Source organism: Notechis scutatus, chromosome 9, assembly GCF_049901735.1.
Source record: "Notechis scutatus isolate UNSWTSFEM ecotype Mainland chromosome 9, rNotScu1.2, whole genome shotgun sequence".
Taxonomy (NCBI): domain Eukaryota; kingdom Metazoa; phylum Chordata; class Lepidosauria; order Squamata; family Elapidae; genus Notechis; species Notechis scutatus.
Window position 1 is genome coordinate 11863627 of NC_142017.1, and position 7850 is coordinate 11871476.

General features: G+C 35.5%; 1 long non-coding RNA gene across 1 annotated transcript in view; it reads left to right on the forward strand.

Annotated features, from left to right (window-relative positions):
- LOC148129836 (uncharacterized) overlaps window positions 1-2958 on the forward strand; it is a 152175-nt gene extending 149217 nt beyond the window's left edge. Inside the window, exon 3 of the long non-coding RNA XR_015750584.1 lies at window positions 2843-2958. This is a non-coding gene — a long non-coding RNA (uncharacterized LOC148129836). The remainder of the gene's footprint in view (window positions 1-2842) is intronic.
- Window positions 2959-7850: the final 4892 nt, after the last annotated feature.

Consider the following 7850-nt stretch of genomic DNA (forward strand, 5'->3'; position numbering starts at 1 on the left):
CTGGAAATAAGCAAAGAAACATTGAATTGATCTGAACATGCCAACCAAAAATATAGTTTCCAGTAGAAATGGTTTGGAATATCAGCTTTCAGCCATGGTCCTGGAGAGCAAGGCAGTTTTTTTCACCTTTGTGAAATGTGTTGCTTTGTGTTGATGTTGTAAGACCAAATGAGAAGAGAGCAGGCGCAGTTCCTTGCACAACTGAGTGGAAAATGAGACAGAAGGATGGAGATTCTAGACAGAATCTTTTTTTTTCAAGAAAGAGAAAAAATTCTACATCTGACGAAAGGCATTTCCATGAATGACTCTGAATGATTCTCTCATATTATTTGTGGACAAAAGTGGATATTCATTCAGGCTAGTTTGTTTAAAATGTAAATGAGTTTAGTTTCACACACACTCATGCACATCGTTTCGCTTTCCATAAACTAATTTTTTAGTGCATGACAGATGAAGTGCGTGACAGATGAAAGTCCTCTTAGGAAACTTTAGATCTTAACTGGCATTACATTTAAAATCAAACATGTTCACATCCTTAACATCTCAATTTTTTTTCCATGGCAAAGTGTTTCTCAAATAATAATCCATAGAAAATTCTCACCCACCTGCACTGACCAAATAAAATAAATACTAATATTTTGAACATGGAGAGAGATGTATACCTATCTGCCATTTAGCTGCCCAAAATGAGAAGCCAGCCTGGGGAAGGGGAAGGAAACTCCTACCACAAACATGAGATTCTACCCATTGACTCTTGCTAAGGTGCATGATAATTGCTAAAGTGCATGATAATCCTTTTTGTAATAGCATGTTAACCAAAGAAGAAATGAATTTGAGGGATGGTGCTCATGGCAAACTTTCTTTGCTTGGATTTTGGCCCAGAGCCCTGAGAAACAATCACATTCCAATGGGCTTTAGTATCAGGGATATTAGACTTCCAGTATTACAATATATTGGAGAAGTATAAAGGGTCTGAGATACTTTTTTCTCTGTTGATAATGGTACTTTTCATCAATTAGGTGGTGGGCTATGAAGCAGGAAACAGACCAAGTGTACAGAGTGAGAAAAAAAGTTTCACCTAGACGTCATGATCCAAATCAGAAAATAAACCAGGATAAGGCTCAATCCAGGTTTTAGTTAAGAACTAAAAATGGCAAACTTCACATTTCAACTTTTTAATTTTCTTCAGGTTTTAGCAGCCCCAGTGATAATGGTAACAGCACTGAAGTAACAGTAGATTTCTATGAAATATAACTAAAAAGGCATGTTGCTTTCATTAGTGTCAAGATGGCATGAATCAACATGGCATAAATACTCAATTGCAAGTTAACTTCATTCACTCTTGGCATTAAAAAATGCCACGGGGAGGGAATTATTATCTAATTAAAACTTTTACTAGGACAGTTGAGAATAAGTTTGATGTTCACAATTTCCTCTTTTAAAGAGACCAGTAAATAGGGAACAAGAAGATGAAGAAAAAGAAAGCAAGAAAGACTGACTTCCGAATCTTTGTATTGCCTTGTTGCCAATTCATGTTATTACCAACAGAGAGGGTTTAAAAGCATTTATAGCAAATTAGCATCCTTGATTAAGTTCGCACACCACAAACATGTTTATCAGTGCTTTTCACACTGCAGTGAACAAAAATGGCATCATAGGAATAGGCTTATTCTCAATCCAAAGGTTTGTTTCTGATTTCTTCCCTGATTTAAGGGAAATTTGGGGAACCATCTCACTATCATAAAAGGTTTAATTGATTCACTAACCACCAAATATGATGAATTTATATTGTATTAAATATGGATTTATAAAATCCATGCCCTTATTACTTTTCCGAGAAATCCCAGACCAAGGCCACAATTCAGTTAAGACTCTTAATTTAAAACACAGTTTTAAAGAATGACTAATTCAATAAAGTAATCAAAGCTCATAACTCATTACTGCAATGCTCCATATGTGGGATGTCTTTGAAGATGATCCAAAAAGTGCAGATGAACAATTTACTATATTAAGACTACTACCTGGAACATGGCATTTTAAGCTTATTGCTGCTACATTTTCTTTCTTCTTTTTATAACCTTAACTGGTTCCTAGGATCTTCTGGGCTAGTTCAAAAAGTTGGCAAATGAGGCACCTTGTGGCTTACAGTTAGAGTATCTGAAGCAACATGTTATCCTATATATCCCTACTCGTGATGTTAAGATAATCTTTGGAGGACTGCTTCCTTGATCGAATGCAGGTTTCCCAGGAGGCTATTCAGTGGTAGCCCTCCTCACCAACTATAGAAAGCCCTCCCCTCAATAAGGTATAACTGATTCCAGCCTTTGTCTTTTCATCACCAAAAATGTTATGAGTCTCTCTGGCATTGCATCTAATTAATATGCTAATTTTAAACATTTATGCTACTTAGAAATGTTTAAACTATTCTGATTGATGCTTTTATTGTTTGGGTGCTTATATTATCATGTATTTAATTATCATGTTATTATATTTTAATTAAGTATTTTTAATTATCTTGCATCTTTAATGTAGGACTTCAGCGTCTTGGAAAATCCAGTGTCTTGGAAAATCCAGTTTTGAGAGGCAGCAGACACTTTTCAAAAAGGAATGGGCAAAACTTGCATAATAATGCACTGAAAACCTTAGAATCTTTCAAACTCTGTGAACATAGGAGGACTCTATTTTCCAGACACAAATATGTAACACAAATATGTTACACAAAGGCATGAGTCTTAAGATTTGTAAGTTGGTACGAAGTCTCCAACTTTCAAAATGTAAGATTGTTTTCTTATCTTCTGGCCAAATATACCTGTTCCTTGATATGATACCACTCTCTTACAAGGTTTCTCTTTGATCAACAATCCCTGCTGGCTTTCATCAAACTTCACCTACACACTGTGCATAAGAGTAAGTTGTTTTAAAATGCAGAACATGAGGTCCTTGACAACAATTATTTCAGGAACAGCCACAGAAGTGGTCACTCTGATCTCTGGGGGCATGATTGAAGATACAATTGTCATCTTTGAAGAATGGTTCATCCACTCTTTGGGGAAGGAATTTGAATGCATTTCCATGGTAAGCAGGGTGATTAATATTTCCTTATGTGCTCTTTGATTCATAAACAGACCCACTTGAGGCTTCCTTCCTGTGCTTTGACTGGAAGGTAGCCTAAAAGAGATTCTCACAAATTTCTGTGTCCTGAACAATGGCTTGATAGAAGGAATTTTGTCACAGCTCTGCTGCCATTCCATCATGTTGCACAACAATTGTGCCGTCCGAGGCTCCCGGATTCAATGTCAGACTGGTTCCAAGTGTTACTTGTAAATTATACTCAGACCAGTAGTCCAGACAGGAAGATTTCACAGCTTGGTATTATAGAAAAATGGAATTCACTTCATTCCTTTTGTATACCTGCTGATTGTTGACTCTCTTGCTTTATTATTATTATTATTATTATTATTATTATTATTATTATTATTATTATTATTATTATTATTATTATTATTATTATTATTATTATTCACTGCACAGTCAGCCAGATGTTCAGACTGGGTTTGGCATTTTTGTCTACCTGTCGAGTCCTTACCAAGGACCTGGGATAGGCAAATCTGGATGTTTGATGGTGTTACAGATATCGCCGCAGGATTGAAACTGTTCCAAGTAAAGCTGTTTTCTACAATTGACTGATGGCAAATTTGTCAATGCCTATGATGTTCAAGAGGTGCTCCAGTTGTTTTGGGACTCCACCCAAGGCTCCTATTACTATTGGTACTATCTTTGCTTGCCTTTGCCATAGTCGTTCTAATTCTATTTGTAGGTCCTTCTTCTTTCTCTTCTATTCTGCTGTCTCCACTGCCATATCCACTATCCAGACTTTTTTTGTCTTTCTTATAGACAACTGATAAGTCCAGGGTATTATGTGGCAGTTGCCTGTTCGTCTGGATTCTGAAGTCCCAGAGCAACCATAACAACACAAGAGCACACAATAGATACAAACTCAAGGTTAACTGCACCAAACTTGATTGCAGGAAATACGACTTCAGCAACAGAGTGGTCAATGTCTGGAATACTCAACCTGATTCTGTGGTTTCTTCCCCAAACCCCAAAAACTTTAACCTTAGACTGTCTACTATTGACCTCACCCCTTTCCTAAGAGGTCTGTAGGGGGCGTGCATAAGCACACCAACGTGCCTACCATCCCTGTCCTATTGTTTCTTTTATTTTTCTTATATGTACCCATTTCATGTATTCATAACTATGTTTTTACTTATACCTATTATCTTGTAAGCAATTGACAAATCAAATAAATAAATAAATAAATAAATAAATAAATAAATAAATAAATAAATAAAATTTAACTTTTTCATTTTCTTTGACTTTTTCTATTTTATGATCTTGCTTACAGGCAAATGATATTTTTATTATTATTTTTATTTATTTATTATTATTAACAAAATTAAAGGTTTAAGCTTGATCTTGTTGGAATGACTACTGATTAATTGATTGATTGTAGTTAAGAACTACCCATCTCCCTCACAGAAGGACTTTGGTGGTATACAATAAAATTACTCTCAATATTATTACAATAAAATGACAAACTATATACCTTGGTACTTGGCAAGTTATAAATGTGTGTTCCATTAAATTAAAGAATGTGAGCAATTATTTATTTTCCTCTTTAAAAAGATTGCTTTGAAAGTTGGAACATTTGTGCCATTCTGTACCAGAGTTTTAAGTTCTGTCTTGGGAAAGAAAAGGTGAAAGGGAATTAAAAATTAGAATTTATCAAGGGGATTAAAAATAAGAATTTATAATGAGATGATGAAGATCAGAATTATGATTGGGTCTCTTGCTGATTAGAAGCAAGGAGGAGAAAACAATTAAGTAAGTATTTAAAAATACTATAGTAATATGAAGAGGGAGTAGTGGGAATCAACAAATTGCCATGTCATCATACTGGAGACTTTCCTTCTGTGATCCTGGGAGATATGTCAATTCACAAATAGCATGGTATCTTCCTTGTCAAGGTATACTCAGCTCATACACACAGTTCTGCAGCACATGACTGGTGCAATCAATGTCATATAATAGGTGATTAAAAAGCCATTTAGGAGTGGGTGGCATGAAAATGGAAAAAAAATACATAAAAATCTGGTAACAAGGCTCCAAAGTGTCAAAATGTTTATATCACAAGACTAATGCTGCCTCCAGTTTTCCTTTGAAAAGGAGGTTCTGTTTTTCCTTCTGTCATTCTTAAACATTAAAACATTCATTTGGTGCCTACCTTGAAACCTATTTTGTCATTATGAATATTGGTCTCTTGTTATTCTGAAGTGGGAAGAGGTCACCCTTCTGTTCCTTTAGGGGTGTCTTCAGGGTGGGATCAAAGAAGTCCATATGATTGCCCAAAGTGAAATGATTGAAGCTGCAACCATTTTCTCCCCCAACCATGACATAAAATCTCACATAAAGAGCAGGCAGAGCAACAGTTGCTCTGTTCCTTTTTGTTTCTTATCCCAACCCTCATTTTGTGGGATTAGAAGGACAGTTTGTTTCTTGATCTGCTTGCTTTTACAACATCTTTGCTTCCCAGAGAGCTCGGAGCAATGGAGAAAAATAACTACAGAAGAAACTGGCCAACAATCAAAAATAAAACTTGTAAAGCTAATTAATAAAAATGACTAAGATTGCAAATGAAGTTCATTTTAAAAAAAATCACGGTCTTAATGGCAGTCTTGTTCCTGATGCAGTCCTTCCCTGGAAAAGTTTTGAGAGAACAAAGATACCATTTCAAGTAAGACAACTTGATAATCACCTAAGAGGGAGATCCATAATCAAAGTACTATCACTAAGAAGGCAGTATGCAATAAGCAGCAACATTGACATATTGAGGCAGGGGAAGTTTCACTCCTTTCTCTTCACCTGTGGATTATAGGCAAGATCAACTTGTTCAAGTCATTCATTCATTCATTCACCTGCCTGCCTGAACACAGTTGTACATATTTTAATGGAAGGACACTTTCCTAATTCACTGCCCATATGGAACCCCATGTGTCTTCTGAGAAAAATGAAAGAATTATTATTTTCAGCCTCCTCACTTCCTAAGGTATAGATGTACAATGTGAAGTTTCAGGAGCTCTGCATGGTTTCTTTGCATAGCCTTCAGCTTCATCTTCAAAGAGATGGAAGAACATGGTAGCAGGGGAGGAAAAAAAAAATCACAGATAAGTTTTTAAAAAATTCTCAGTGCCTATTTTCTGCATATTCATTGCAGAATGTTCTCAATATTGTCTAGTTTCTGCCTCGACTGTTCAAAATGTTGCTTTTGTTCCCAAATATATGGTCCTCTAATAATATTCTGTATCCATCCCTTAAGGCAAACTTGACAATATTTTTCCTGTTTAGTTATCCACATTATCAATGTTTTTTTTTTAAGTTTACAAGATCTGGCCTGCAAGCATTAGCAAGTAATTCAAGAAGGACAGTGAAACAGAAAGGACTTCAATGTTTACTCCTTCTTTAAAATAATGTTTTTATATTATGGGACTTTAATAATTGAATTTAAGACCTTAGAAATCTAAACACATTTATTGCTTTGCCTTGCTTCTAAAAATGTAAGAGGGATTATAATTGTACTACAAATTCTTGTGGTTATGTATTGATCACAATCATCTCCGATATGGAGGAGAAAGATGTTATGGGCAGGATATACTGAGCCCATGGGATCTACCTTGCACAGGGATCCAGAAACCAGCTCAGGATCTAAAGCAATTCCTTCACCTAATATATCTACAGATTCCTGATCTGAAATGACATACCAACTTCTGAAGCTTCAATAATAGTGATGTCAGCATTTTAAAAAAAATCTTCTGTTTATGAAATTAAGAAGAGAATTTATCCACACCAGTTGAATTCAGAAACAGACTCAAAAGGCTGCTTTCTATTTAGAAAAGTACCCATGTGTCTGGTCAAGTAAACCTTTCTTGACACAAGTTTGTCTGCTGATAAATTCACATACATTTACAGAGATGCTTGCTATTTTTCTTAGCATGGGAATGGTTTACCATTAATGGTTTATCATTAATATGGGAATGGTTTACCATTAATGTTGGTATTTTAGTAAAAACAATACCCAGTTTAGCCTACAGGCTGGTGTTTCCCTAGTCTCCTATCAAAATACTAAACACAAAATATTTTGTTTAGGGTTTTTTTTTTTGTTTAAGATCAACCAAGGCTGTCTAGAGCCTGCCAACTGCTTTGGCCATTTATCCATTGCTTGCAGTCTTACTGCACTGGAATGTATGGTCTCATGTTGGTGAAAAAGGCAATTTTTCTTTGCTGAATACAAAGAACAGAAAAGTGCAAATGCTTGCCATGTATCCTTCAGTCTTTTCATGTTTCTCTTTGGTATTGTAGCAGGCACATAAAATACCTGTTGCTGCGTGTTTGGCTCTGTGATTTAAAAAACAAAACAAAACAGGAGTCTTGAACAACCTTTGAGCCATAAAATGTAGCCTTTATATGAATTCCAAACTTAAGCTCCTCTATTTTTTTCTTGGTGTAGCCAATATGGCATCATCCATGCACTGGAGAAAGAATATAAGATGTTGGGAAGAGACCCAGAGCTTTGTAGAAAGAAATAAAATATGGAACAAGCTCAAGAAATGAAAGTGGATTGAGTCAAAATACATTCAGGGGACAGGACTATTAAGGATACAGAAATATAAAACTGGTACATGTTAAGGAAGGAGATGAGGTGCTTAGAATCTCTGGGTGGAATCATTAGAATCATTGTTCTGTCCCACTCTTGTAATATTTTGCTGCAAATTTGACTCACAGAATCCTTTATT